Below are 15,922 nucleotides of genomic sequence, written 5' to 3' on the forward strand. Positions count from 1 at the left end.
GTAGGAGAGACCCAGCCAATCACCTTACTTGTCCCCCGAGGATATTTTTTACTTATAGAGATTGCGGGTGCGCTCCCGGCCGCCCCTTCTGCTTTCCTGTTCTCCGCTGGAACCTCTGGTTCTATAAGTCTATTTCCCAATTAAAGCTGTATATATTATTACAATTTCTGTCTGCATTCATTTACGCCAATACATTAAAGAAGTTGAAAACTATATGCTAATAAAAAATCTTGTTTGACAAAATCAATTCTAGCACCTAAATATTCATACCTTAATTATAAATCCAAAACAGTAGTCTCATACTTGTTTCTATTATGGATTCAAAAAAAGTAAATATGTTGATAGGTTCATGAAAAGAACTAGAGTTCAAACTACACTTGATAGAATCTCAATTATGTTTATATTTTACCCATTAATGAATACATATTTTGTGGTGAGGAAAATAAATATTTTGAGGTGAGGAAAGTTTTGCATTCTTCAAAATTAATTTTAAAAGAATTTTATTTAAAAAAAGTAGAACCTAAATAATAATTGGGCCCAACCTGTGGACTATACTCTCTGTTAGAATAAACACATAGTAGGAAAAACTATCCTAAGTAATAAAATAATAAAATTGGATGTATTAGTTTCCCTGAACTTAAATTGTACTAATGAGCAACAGTAATAAAACCAGCATAGCACTGACACAAAAACAGACATGCTGACTAAGGGAATTGAGTTGAAGACCCAGACATGGCATCACAAACCGATAGATAACTAGTCTTTTATAAAGAAGCCAGAAATGCACACTGGCAAAAAGATAGCTTCTTCAATAAATGATGCTGGTCAAACTGAATGGCTACTTGTAAAACAATGCAAATAAATTCATATTTACACCCTGCAGGAAATTCAAATCCAAACAAATCAAAGACCTCAACATAAAACCTGATACACTGAACATGGAAGAAGACAAAGTGGGAAAAGTCTTGAACTCATTTGCTCAGGAAAAACTTTCTGAAAAGAACAAATATCACTCAGATCAAATATTAATAAATGGGACTTCATGAAACTGAGGGGTGTTTGCATGTCAAAGGACACATCATTCAGACAAAGCAACAGACTACAAAATGCAGAAAAGATTTTATTTTTATTTTTAACCAAGAATACATCTGATAGAGGACTAAGATCAATAAAATGAATAACAGCTCATGCTGGGAAGAACGTGGAGTAAGAGAATAACTTATCTATTGTTGGTTTGAGCAGAAAGTTGTACAGTCAATATGGAAATCAGTATGGCAGTTACTCAGGAAGATAAGAAATGATCTACCTCAAGATAAAGCTATACAACTCATAGACATATACAAAATAGCATAATGATGGAAATAATACATAAGCAAATTCCACAATTTATAGTTTACCATTACATGGGTGAATCTCATTAGATGATTTAAATAAATATAGACACTTTAGAAAGAATGTTTGAAAAAATAAAGAAAATTTTGCTTTATTGGGGATTACAAATTACTTATGAAAAAACACAAAGCAGAGATTCTATTAATAATTTAGGCTATATCCAGGAGGATAACTATATGTTTTTGTATAAAACCGGTTTTAAAAAATTTAAACCTCAAAAGGTTCAAATAGGAGAGATCAATTCCAGACTCTTAATTACTTTCAAAGACTGCTAGGAGACATTTCTAAGCTATGGCAAACTATTGGGATAAAACCTGATGAACTGACTAATTTAAGCAAAACCTTAGATGTTGACAAGAACTTAAAGAGGCCTAGGAAATTAGCAGCTGTAGCTGAGAGAATTAATTTATAGAATGCACATGTGGATTGTGTGGATCTGAAGCTTAACTGCTTTATAGTCATACTACCCTCCAAACAATTTCTACAGGAATTTTAATGCAGAGAGAAGATATTATGTTAGAATGGATCTTTTCTCCAAATGAACTGAATAAAAATTTAAAACTTATATGGAAAAGTCTTTGATTTAATTCTAAAATAAAAATAAAGACTTCATTAATTAGCAGGAGTAGACCAAGCAGAAACTGTAGTACCATTCACTAATAACGAAATTGACAAAATATGGGAAGTGAACCCCAGCAAAGAACTTGTAGTAATTTTTTGGGGGAGAGATTAACAACAACTATCTCAAAAGCAAGAGAATACAACTTATAAACAGAACTAGATCCTTCCTCAAATTGTATAGGAAACACCAATAACTGGAGCTCCTACATTCTATACTAATGCAAATAAACCATTTTATTTTATTTTATTTTATGAATGGCAGGTTACAAATCAGAAAATTTAAGTAAAGTGGATCAAAGCCCTTATGGTTCTGTCCAAAAGTCAGAATTATATGCTATTCTCATGGTACTAATGGATTTTAAGAAACCTCTCCACATAGTTACAAATTCGTAATATGCAGAAAGTTGTTTTGCATATTGAAACAGCTGAATTTATACCAGATGACGCAGAGTTGACTTTATTACTTATTCAGTTACAAGACATAATCAGGAATAGGATTCATCCCATACACAACACATATTCAATCCCATATGGGTCTGCTAGGTTCTACAGCACAAGGTAAAGCAGAAATTGATCAATTATTGATTGGAAATGTGGTGGACTCAGAAATTCATAAAAAAAAATCACACGAATAGTAAAGGTTTATAAAAAATTTTCCATCTTGTGGCAAAAAGTCAATGAAATTATAGGGAAATACCCTACTTGTTCTTTACACAACCAAACACCATGACTACAGGAAATAAGTCAAAGGGTACTCAAAAAAATAAAATCAGGCAGATGGATGTGTTCAATTTTGTAAAATCTGGAAAAATAAAATATATATACCACACCATTGATACCAATTTATGTTTCCAATAGGCAACTACTTTGAGTTCAGAAAAAATTGATTCAGTAATCACACATTTGGTAACAAGTTATGGCCATCATGGGTATACCTGTACAAATAAAGACAGACAATGCTTCAGTACATGTCTTTATAAAAATGAAGCAGTATTTTGCTTATTATTATAGTATAAACCATATTACAAGTATACCACACAATTCTGAAGAATTTTGCTGGGATTTTGATGGGCATTACATTGAATTTGGAGACTGCTTTTGGTAAGATTGCCATTTTTAATATGTTAATTCTATATACCTAAGAGCACTTATTAATCTGTAACTTAATTAGAAAGCAATTTATCCTACTGTTTGCTTCTGCACCTGTAAAATCTCTTTCATGCTTAAACAGGACTTTGTATTTCCCTGTCTCCAATTTTTCATCTTTATTCCTGAAATGATTTAGAATAAAGCTCTACATTAAGGCCTGGATGTTGTTCAATTAGGGTTTTTTTTTGATGTTCATATAATAAACTAAAACTGGAAAATAAAGAAAGGGAAGGTAAAAAGAAAATGTAATAATGCTGTTTTTCAGAGATTTAACCAATCTAATATTTGGATTAGAAATATATAAGTAGAGTAAGTCATTATATATTTTTAAATGTTAATTAGAACATATTAATGAAAACATAGTAAAATATACTAATGAAACTCACTAATGATTTATCAGTTTTTAATTTAGAAAGATATTTATTTACCACATATGATCTCTCCAAAGTGAAAACCTTGAAAGCCAGGTTTGATGTGGTGGCACACGTTTATAATACCCAATACTCAGGAGGCCAACAATGGCAAATTACAAATTTGAAAGTAGTGCTGGAGACAGCAAATTCAAGGCCAGCTTGGGATATACATATTGTGCCCACAGACAGGGGAAAAGGAAGAGGGTTACTGAAAAGATAGCACTGGTTCACTTCTGCTTTAATACAAACATAAGTGCTGAAGGAGATTTCTAGACAGAGTCATTATACAAAACTTGGAGAACGGCTTATATTTTTTAGCATATATTTGCTTGACAAAATGAATTTTATTACAATATATATACCACAGACTCTGCTCATCCTCCCTCCATTATCTTATCTTCCCTACCCATTAGTAATGTTCTATTTTTATACTCTCCTCTCTATATATCCTAAATATAGATTCTGTATGTCCGTCGTCCTCATCAACTTAGACCATGAAAGCCAATATGGAAGTTCAACAGAACCGTCATATATGGGCTGCCCATGCATACTTAAGCATTGTCAGGGCATAAATTTCACTTTTTCATATAAGAGAAAACACACATTTGTCTTTCTGAAACTAGTTTGTCATATTACTACAATGGTCATCAGTGCCATCCCTGGAAAGCTAAAAATTTTCCTTACAAAGCAAAGACTTAAGAACTTTTTTCTTAAGTATGCCCAAAGAGCTAAAGTTGACCACAGGTAAAAGACTAAAGAAGATCAGGAAGAAGCTGTCTGCATAAAATAAGTGTATCTAAAACACAGAAGTTATGAGAAGAAACTAGATAGCCCTCCTTTTTTCTTCTCATTCCATTTTATTTCAGCAGTTTTAATTTCAGAACTATTTTGTCACTCAATATGAAAAACAGATCAATTTAAAGTAATACAGCAGAAATTAGAAGTAGCTAATGCAAAAAAGAATGCAATAATATAAACCATGAAATAACTGTACCTATATTCTATTGATGCATTATGTATACCAGAAAACCTAGTGCATAAAAAACAAAGCAATAAGAGCAACAAAAAATGATCTATTATTTCTCACAAATTCTTTGTTTTCTGGCTCAGCTGTTTTGGTTGTGGGGTTGACGAGGTTCACCTCTGTGACTGAAATAATACTGGTTTAACTGGAGCAGAAGAATCTTAAGTAGTCTTAGCTACATGTCTGAGAGCTTGGTGCAAACCACTAGGCTTTTATCTCCATGTAGTTTCTGACCTTTATCTATTCTATATATCCTTACATTACAGTATAAAGTTTTGGGGAAAAAAAAAAAAACTAAGCCAGGCGGTGATTGCTTTAATGCCAGCACTTAGGAGCCAGAGGCAGGTGGATCTCAGTGAGTTCGAGACTAATCTAGTCGAAAAGAGAGTTCCGGCACAGTCAAAACTATTAAATAAATAAACCCAGTGTCAAAAAACGAGAAGTGGGGGAGGAAGAGAGAGAGAGAGAGAGAGAGAGAGAGAGAGAGAGAGAGAGAGAGAGAGAGAGAGAGAATTGATATCTAGACATCAGAATGCACATTTTATGAATTTCTGCCCCATTCTACTAGATAGAGGAAGATAAAATGGTAAGTATGTGAAAATAAAGTTTACTTCCTAATAGTATTTATGAAGAGTTTACGAATGGTATTTTTTAAAGTAATAATAAAAAGGAGTTTATGGTTATTTATTCTCCCATATCATATATATATATATATATCACTAAATATTTAAGTTGAGCAAAAAATTTATTTATGAATATGAAGAGGAAAGAAGAGTTAATTAATCTACTCACTATCAAAAGGAGAAAGTATGAACACCAATTAACTTGTTGCTTAAAATTTACTTACTTCTTTTTAACAATACCTATGAATTATAAAGAAATGAAACAATGCAAAAAAAAAATGAAAAGGAGACAGTGAAAAGACCATGAGGCATCAACCCCTACAAAAAGAACTACAGGAAACTAAGGAATTCTGAAAGGGGAAGAAATAGTTTATTTCAAGGAAGAAGACACTAAATGGTCATCCATTACCAAATGGCCAGTCATGAAAACTTATACATGAGTAATATTATACTGACTGAGGAGGTTTTATTTAGGAATATATATGTATGTACATATATACATGTAATAATAGCTAATGAAACAGTAGGCCATAAATTTAAAAGAGATCAATTAAGAAGGGGTCTACGGCTTGTTTGCAGGGACAAAAGTGAGTGGGAAATTGATATAATTATAATCTCAAAAATAAAAACCCTCCCATCTTGTTCTTTATGCCTAAGTAATCTGTTAGTGTTCAATACTAGTTTTCTCTTCTAATAGTCTTTTATTTTACTCTAAATACCTTTATGTTTTGGTTAGTGAATTCCTATCATTTATTAATCTATTTACTTACTTAATTTGTATGGGGGTTTTTGTCTGCATGCATGCCTTTAATAAAATTGTTTTTGTTTGTTGTAGTGATAGAGTTTCAAATACTAGCTGTTTTGGTGCCATATGCTTTAAGATACTGAAAAATTCAAAACCACAAAAAGCCCATAGGTAATCACTGGAAACTAATCAGTATTTGAGTAACAATGTATTTACTATTAGTGTGACACTATCTTACTCTATTTAAAACAGAATCTGATATCTATTCTGGGTTACTAGAGGAGTAGAAATGTTAATTGTTCCAGTTGTACTATTTTTCTTATAGAACAATCAGAAAAAAAGTTCTGTTTATTTTGCAGCAATTACATTATATCACTACTCCTAACATCAAAGTCCAATACTGATTTTCAAGTCACTCAAATGTTAAAGATTAAAATAGTCAATATTTTTAATTTTTATATTTCCCTGGGTAGTGTTTCTTCAGTAACATTTCCTACATTTTGAGAAATTTCTACAAATTATATTATTTCCTGTAGCTTAGGACATTAACTTTTTTTAAGTTTCTTACTACATATATTTACCAGTATATTTACAAAAATTATTTTACTATTCTTCAAATTCAAGAATCAAATTACTTCAATAACCTTCTTCAATCCTTACATCTAGAATTTACATTTCTTCTATTCCACCATAACAGGTATCATAGGCTTCTTTGTTATATATTCTATAGTAAAATAACTTAATATTAATTCATTGCTTTCCCATCATATCAGAAGTTCTTCAGATGTTCTGCATAAAAAGAAACACTCAGTAGACTATTTTATGTACCTAGGGCTGCTGTCTTACCATGCATATCAAGTGTGTGTGTGTGTGTGTGTGTGTGTGTGTGTGAGAGAGAGAGAGAGAGAGAGAGAGGACCCAGAAACACCTGCTGTTTTGGGACAAATAAAGTTAATATGGGACTGACTATTAACTTTTCTGCCTCTTTGTGTTTCCATTTACCAAACTGAGGCCAAATTTTGATCCAATCTATAAGAAGCATTACGGAATTTTACAGAATGTATTATGCTCTGCATAGTAAAATTTTATCTCCAAAGACAAAAAGAGAATCACAAAGACACTTAGGAGCTCTGCATCAAGAACTGTAATCCAAAAGCAAAGAGCAAAGCAAACATTTCCCCAGAATCCCTATATATTAGGATTTCAGAGGGCTATGCCAAGAACTAGGCATAGAATTGGTCTCTATGTGTCTCTCAACTCTCCTAATTATCTGTTTGTATATATCCTAAATACGACAATATCATAACTTTTCTCTCAATATACAAGTAAAAAAATAATATTTGCTTTACTACATTCATAGTTTCTAGCAAGATACTTAGCAAAAGTAATGATAGATTTCAAAGAGTTTTGTCAAAGAAGTCTAAATTAATAAATACTTATTGAAAATTAAATATATACATCATGACATAAGACATTAATTTCAATAGTTGAGCTCTGAAAGAGAAATGGAGGAGATTCTGAAGTAGCCTTTCCCATCAGTGGGAAATAAAGATAAAACTTAAAAATAATGCTTGGGCAATTGGAGGAAATGCTAAATTTGCATCTCTAATTTGCCTAAGAGAAAAGTAATACACAAATGAACAAAAGTTTAAATTAGGAGCATGTGATCAAACCGGACTCTCTGAATGTGGCTGACAGTGGAGGCTGACGGAGAAGCCAAGGACAATGGCGCTGGGTTTTGATTCTACTGCACGGATGGGTTTTGTTGGAGCCTAGTCTGTTTGGATGCTCACCTTCCTGGACCTGGGGGGAGCAGGGAGGACCTTGTACTTCCCATAAAGTAGGGAACCCTCATTGCTCCTGGGACTGGAGAGGGAGGGGGAGGGGAGAAGGGGAAGGGAGAGAAGTGGGAGGAGGGAAGGAGGTGGAAATTTTCAATAAAAGATAAATAAATTTAAAAAAAAAGTGAAAATAGGTTAAAAATAAAAATGATAATAAAAGTTTAAATAGTAGTTGGTAACTGTTTCTGCTCTTTGAGTAACACCGCTTTCTGAATGTACTGCTTACTTTATTGTAAAAATTATGACTATTACTAACTTCCTTTTATAACAGGCATTACTTGCAAAAGTACTTAGAATTTGATTTAAAATAACACCTCTGTCTAATATTATTATAACTGATCTAACAATATGAATTTCACATGAAAGAAATAGATTGTTGGTGAAGTCAGTTAATAGAACATAGTTGATAGAACTCATATTAGCTATCACACTATTATTATTTTAAATAATATACTATATCAATAAGAAAGTTAAGATAAAATACATTACTGAGGTTTTTCTCTTATACTCAAAGATGATCTTCCAGACTTAAGAATTCTGAGTATTTCTTCTTTCTTAAAATACTTAGTATAAAATTGTAGTACTTGCTAAAATATAATTTTCTCTTCATATTAGTAATTTATTATACTAATTCATATTAGTAATTGAACTCTTTCAGAATCATTCAACCATGAAATATTTACCTATTAATTGTAACAGAAAGAATTAAAGAGTTAAATCATCAAAATTAGAAATATTGCTCAGCAAAGACACTTTTAAAAGAGTAAAAACAGGAAGGACAGTGGAAATACATATGTTCAATACATATATCAGAGAACATATATCTAGGGCATGCTAGGTACACCCACTAATAAATGAGGACAAGACAGATAACCTAATGTTTATAAAGATGAATAAAACAGGTATATCACAAATGGAGATATGCAAATGGCCAAGAAGAGTATATATGCTACTCAAACAGGCTTACTGACTATTTTAAAAATTATTTTTAAATCAATTATTTGTTTGTGTATATGGGTGTGAGGGTATGTGCATAAGAATGCAAATGCCTGGTGAGCCCTGAAGAGGTCACTGAGTTCCGTGGAGCTGGAGTTGAAAATGGTTGTAAGCAGTCCAATGTGAGTGCTGGAAATGAACTTGGGTCTTCTGCAAGACCAATTCATACTCCCAACCACTTAGCCACCTCTCTAGGCACTTGTGCTAATATTTACATACACAACAACCATTTTTCTTTCTCCTATTTCTTCTATTCTATCTCCAAGACTTTTCATTTCAAGGATTTCCATCACTCATTTGGATTGATCCTAAGATCACTCATCAGTAGTTCATTATTTCGCCTTTGGATATGCCACTAATATTTCACAGTATGAATATAAAAAATTTTGTTTAGTTATTCACCTATTAAAGAACATTTACTTTCCTGTTTTCGTGTTTTGCAAAGACCAAAATCACATAGAATTTATGCGTAAGCATAGGGTTTCATTACTTGGGATAAATGCTAAACAAACAATGCAACATGATAGGTGACTTTGTAAGGAAATGATCCACAATATAGAAGTGGCTCCACAATTCTATTTCCTAAAAAGTATGAGTGTCTGGTTTATCTACATCCTCTTCAGTAAGAAGTGCTATCATTTTATGACATTCACTTCCCAAGTGTGCAATGAAGTTGAATTGTTATTTTGATTTGTATTCACCTAACGGCTAATGAAATTCAATAACTTTACATGTGTCTATTCATGGTATGTCTATTCTCCTAAATGAAATATCTCTTTGCGTCTTTTGCCCACTTTCTATTTTGTTAATTCAGAGTTTAAAAGTTTCTTTATTTTGGTTAAGACCCTTTACTAAGATGTGGTTTAAAATAATTTCTTCAAGGATGCATCTTAAGTGTTCGTTCTCTCTCGACTTTTCTTTGTAGAAAAGATTTTAATTATGTATGCTCTTCAATGTACAAAAATTTCATGGTGTGGATACTTTGGGTGCTGAATCCAAGAACACTTCACTTAGACGTAAGTGTTAATGGTTCTTTTAAACCTGGATGACAATATTTATAGGTATACATTTAAATCAAATGTGTATTGTTGCAAAGTTTAAAGCTAGGGTAAAGGTTTTTATGTTGTGTTGGTTATACGTATCCAATGATGAAGGCACTTTCCTCTTTAATTGTTGAGAAGAATTTTAAATACTGTACAAAGTATAAAGTTCCACCATAGTATTTCTAAGCATTGATTTTGTTGGTCTTCCTCTCTAAATCTGCTATCCTATCCTGCTAACCCCTTGTATCCTTTCACCTCCAATACCTTCATTTCCATTTTTATGTCATATATATCCTATTGCCACTTCCTACTATTTCCACACCTTTCTTCCTTTATGAACACTGGCATTTTATACATGTGCTATCACGTTCAACTTTTTCTTTAATATTTTTATTTCTTTAAAACACAAAGGAGTATACAAATTATCTACTTCATATTTCATGCTGTTTAATTCTGGAAGTTGTGAGTTTTGAAAAATTAGTGCATTTCCTACAAATATAACTTATGACCTAAAGACTCTCTAATTATCATTTAAAAGAATAAGACTCTGTTTCGGTAATCCTTATTTTATTATTGGCAATAATAATTGTCCTTTTCTATCTATCTTTGTCAGTCTATTAAATCTATCAATACCAGCAAAATTTTTAGGGAACAAGTACTTCATTTCATGGATTTTTTAATACTGTTTTCAGTTTTTAACTCATTATTTCTGCTTTCTTTGAATATATTTTGTTCTATTTCTATTGTTTCTAGAGATAGGAACTTGGGTTACTGATAAGAGACCTTATCTTTTTTTAAAAAAAAAATTAAGAGCATGAGTGCTCTGCCTGTATTATATATGTGAATTACATGTTTACCTGGTACCTGAAGAAACCTAAAGAGGCTGCATAGCCCCTGGAAATAGTTGGCTACCATGTGAGTGCTATGAACCAAACCAGGTCCTCTTCAAGAGTGGAACACTCTCTGAACTGCTGTGCCATCTCTCCAGCCCCTTTCTTTTTTTCACATGTAAGCATTTAGGATAATAGATTGACCTCTCAAAGCTAGGTTGCTGGCACAGGCCTGACATTCCAGCTACTAGAAAGGCTGAATCAGGAGAATCTGCATTATAAACCCATCCTTGATAACTTAGTAAGACTTTGTCTGAAATTAAATTGTTCTCACCCATGCAAATATGAAATAACAAATATGTTCTCACACAAGCATATATGAAAATAAAACTAAAATTTATAAGCTGTCTTCTCATTATTTAGCTACAGTACAGATTTCATAATTTATAATTGTATTTTTGCTTTTATTTGTGTGTTACAATTATCTAAATTTTCCTTTGAGTTATCCACTTTGATCTATGGGTTATTAAAAGTGTCTTTTATTGCCCACATGTTGACATTTTCCTTTATTTTGTTATTCATTTCTATGTTGATTCTACTAGGATCTAAGTTTATACACTGTATATTTTTAAATGCTGATTGTGATTTGTCTTATGACACAAGACAAAGTCTTGTGAAATGATTGTGAATGCTTAAAAAAGTGTATTGTTTAATTTTACTTCAGTAACTGATGTGCCCATTTTTCATGCATATAATTTTTCAACCCCAATGTTTTTCTAGTGGATTGAGCCTTCTGTGTAACAGAATACCAATTGTGGCTTCAGTAATTTCTTTGAAGTCTATTTGTACAGATGTCCACATACTAAATCTGGCTTACCTTCTCTTAAATAAATGCTTATGTGGTGTATGCTTTTTCCAACCTTTCAGTTTAAACCTGTATAATTGTTTTTAAAATGACTTTCTTGAAAATGACATAATGGGATCATTAAGAAAATATTCATAAAAATGCATTATTATCTTATTAGATGGTAAAATAAACCTCTGACAAACTCCAATACCACTTTATAATAGTCAGAATGATGGCTATTTATCCAGCAACTGATGGAAATAAAGGCAGAGACCTGCCGCAGAGCACTGGGCTAAGCTCCCAAAGTCCAGTTGAAGAGTAGGAGGAGTGAGAATATGAGCAAAGAGGTCAAGACCATCATGGGGATACTCACTGAAACAGTTTAACTTAGCTAGAAGGAGCTCAGCAATTCTAGCCACACAGGGAAGGAACTAGCATAGGGCCAAAACTAGACCCTCTGAATGTGGGTGACAGTTGTATGGCTGGGGCAGAATGTGGGGCACTGGCAAGAGCACCAGGATTTATCCCTCTGCTTGTAGTGACTTTTTGTGAACCCATTCTCTTTAGATGGATACCTTGCTCAGTCTAGATATAGTAGGGAGGGCGTTGGACCTTCCCCAAAGTAATGTGCCTTACTCTCTGAGGAGTGGATGGAGGGTGGTAAAGTTGGGGGGGGGGAGTAGGAGGAGTTGAGGGAATGGGAACTGGGATTGGTATGTAAAATGAAAAGATAGTTTGTTTTCTTTTAAAGAATAAATTTAAAAAAGAGAAAATGTGGTATATTTATATAATGGAGTACTACTCAGCAGTAAATAAAACAATGACATATTGAAATTTGCATGAAATGGACATGACTTGAAAGAAAACATCCTGAGTGAGGTAACCCAGACCCAGAAAGACAAATGTAGTATGTACTCACTCATAAGTGGCTATCAGACATAAAGCAAAGGATAACCAGCCTACAGTCCACAACCCCAGAGAAGCTAGAACCCTCTTCCAGAAACAGATGGAAGCAGATGCAAATATCCACAGCTAACCAAAGGGCCCAGCTCCTGGAGTACAACTGAAGAGAGGGAGGAGCGATAATATGAGCAAAGAGGTCAAGACTATAAAGGGGAACTCACAGAATCAGCTGAACCAAGCTACTGGGAGCTCACTGACTCTGGACTGACAACTGGGGAACCTGCATAGGACCAAACTAGGCCCCCTGAATACAGGTGACAATGGTGTGGCTCGGGCAGTATGTGGAGTCACTGGCAGTGGGACCAGGATCTAACTGTAATGCATGAACTGACTTTGTGGAGCCCATTCTCTATGGAGAGATACCTTGCTCAGTCAAGGCACAAGTGTGTGTGGAGGGGAGGGGGACTGGATCCTGCCTCAAGCATGTTGGGACAGTTGACTTCTCAGGGGAAGCTTTACTCTCTTGGAGGAGTGGAAGAGAGGTGGGGTGGGGAACGTGAGGGGAGCTGGAGGAGAGGGAGAGGAAAATGGGATTGGCATAAATAAATAAACAAGCAAATAAATAAATAATATTTCTGAAAAAAAGTTCATTGTGTCAAACTAAATCTAATTATGGCCTTATTTTGGATTACTCTATATGAGGCAACTGTTTAAAATCTAAAGGTTTAAACTTGGTGTTGTGTTATTAACTTTCTGTTTGCATACTGTTTCTTGATTGCTTTACTATTGTTCACTTAAGCTTTTATCAGATTTCCACCTTTATATGTAATACATTTAATATGTTATATTGTACATTTTTATTAGTGGGTTTTCTGGGTACTGCTATACACAAATGTAATTTTCAGTGTGCAGTGTTAACAATGTACCACCATTTCAAGTGACATGTAGAAAACTTAATTCTATTTAGGTAACTTTATATTTCTATGTTTTAAATACAAATATACTAAATATTTATCCTACTTATTAGGAATATCAAATCATATGATCTTACATTTGTTTCAGCCTTCATATACAGTTTTAAAAGATCTGAGTCTACTTTATCCATGCAACAGTTCTTTCCTTCCTGATTTTAAACCTTTCGTTGTTATTTGCTTTTCCATGGAGACTGTATATAGCTATTCTTTCAAGGTAAACTAATAATGACAGAATTTTAATTTTCTTTAATTTAAGCATATCTATATTTCCCATTCATCCCTATAGCATATTTAGACACACAGAATTTGTAACTGAAAGCTCTTTGCAGTATTTGAAAAATATGCTACTTCCTTCCTTTTTTGCAATGTTTTTCCTGAACCATGGGGTTATTTATTATATATTTGTGTATACTGTTCATTTACAAATGTATGAAAACAAGTATTATGAACTACTGAATATGAACAAATTGAAAATACAAAAAATTGTGAAAATAATACAGGCATGAAATAAAAAATGAGAAATGTTTTTGATATATGGACTATATATTTCTTTTCATTTACAGTACTTAGAAAATGCTTTCTAGATTTTATTTCTTCTTTTATCTGCTCTTCAACTAATATTTTACATACATAATTTGAAAGCAAAACAATAAACCATTAGAACAAAAGTCATTTCTTGGTATAAAGTAAATATATACACTTTAGACCTTAGTTTAGAAAATGATGTTCAGGATCTTAGAGCCCGTTGCTTCTTAAGCAGTTGATAACAGTAAAGAGAAAGCAATGCCTCTCACTCATCAGAAGCAAGAAATCAGGAAGCTGAAAAGAAAGACAAAAAAGACTGACAAAGAATGGTCAAGTGAGAAGTAACAAGGAAAGAGGCTGTGTGCATAACAACAATTTTGCTGGGCAATGGTGGTGCACGCCTTTAATCCCAGCACTAGGGAGGAGGAGGCAAGTGGATCTTGGTGAGTTTGATACCACCCTGGTTTACAGAGAGAGTTTCAGGACAGCCAGGGCTACATAGAGAAACCCTGTCTTGAAAAAAAACAAATAAACAAAAACAAAAACACAAAAAGCAACATCTTCAGGTATGGAGCAGTAACTTTTCTCTGTCTGCTAGCAGGCTAGGAGAAAAGGTGCTAGATAAAAACATCAAGGGAGTAATCACTGCCATCTGAACCTGTGAAAGAGTGGTCACAGAAGGCAAGGACACTTCTTCAAGGATTAGCAGGACTTCAGTAGTTGACAACTAGGATCACAAGGGTAATTATGGAAACAATTTGTGGTTTTAGGGTCAGATACTAAATCATGGGATATCGCAGAAATATGTTAAGGGAGTTTAAGCTAGAGTGAGACCAGTACCAGGCAGAGGCAAGCAGGGTATTAACAGTAATAAATATGCCCTAAAAGTTAGAGATGACCGTGGTTAAGATGAAAGGATTTAAATACGAGCCTGAAAATGGGGAATTTCATTGGCAATGGAAACATGAAACTTCTAAATAATAAGGGAATACTGTTTATCAGTGCTTGACACACTACATTCCAGTGCCATCTGCAGAACTGGAATTAAAAAAATAAAACAAAGATTTTTTAAAAAGATGATAGGTTATATGGAATGCTTAGAAAAATAAAAAAATTTTGAAATAGTTGTAAATCCAAAAAAATTATGATTTGTATCATCTTTCAAAAATATTCTGAAAGTCATTTATTATGGTTTTAAAACTGATAAAAAATGATCCTCCACAATTACTCATATACTCTGGGAAACTGAAGACAGAGAAACCCGATTAAAGAGGAGCCTACCACTGTCTGTAATAGTGGGTATTTACACCAGCCACATAGTAATTCTGTTTCTTTACATTAAAAATGTGTATGAGTTCATTTTATTGAGTGAGGTAACCCAGACCCAGAAAGACAAATCTTATGTACGCACTCATAAGAGGCTTTCAGATGTAAAGCAGAGAAAAACCAGGCTACAATTCACAAACTCAGAGAACCTAAACAACAAAGAGGACCATAAGAGAGACATATGCGGATCTAATCTACATGGGTAGTAGAAAAACACAAGATCCCCTAAGTTAATTGGGGGCGTGGAAATCATAGGAGAAGGTAAAAGGGTGGGGGGGGGGAAGGGAAGCACAGAAAAATATATAGCACAATAAAAACAATAAGAAAAAAATAAAAAATTTAAAAATGTGTAAGAGCAACAAGACTACTCAGTGGGTGGGTAAGGATACTTGCCATCAACCCTGCTGGCCTAAGTTCAATCCCCAAATCCATATGGAAAAGGAAGAGAACTGACTCTGGCAAGTTGTCCTCTGATCTCCACATGTGCAATACAGCATAGGTACACACACACCCCAAATATATATTGTATATACTCATCTATACATGCAGAAAATAAACCACTTATATATAACTAAACTTGTTATTATTTCTGGAATGGTAAAAATAAAACAGTGCCGTTCCCCGAGGGGCTAGTGGGCCTATGAGGGCTAGGGGCCTAAGTCAGTAGGTC

The 15,922-nt window shown here is 33.4% G+C and overlaps 1 protein-coding gene across 18 annotated transcripts in view; it reads right to left on the bottom strand.

Moving 5' to 3' along the window:
* The window catches only part of Gphn (gephyrin), a 342,975-nt gene that overhangs the window by 221,941 nt on the left and 105,112 nt on the right, over positions 1–15,922 (bottom strand). The window lies entirely within an intron of this gene.

Source organism: Microtus pennsylvanicus, chromosome 14 (assembly GCF_037038515.1).
Source record: "Microtus pennsylvanicus isolate mMicPen1 chromosome 14, mMicPen1.hap1, whole genome shotgun sequence".
Taxonomy (NCBI): Eukaryota; Metazoa; Chordata; class Mammalia; order Rodentia; family Cricetidae; genus Microtus; species Microtus pennsylvanicus.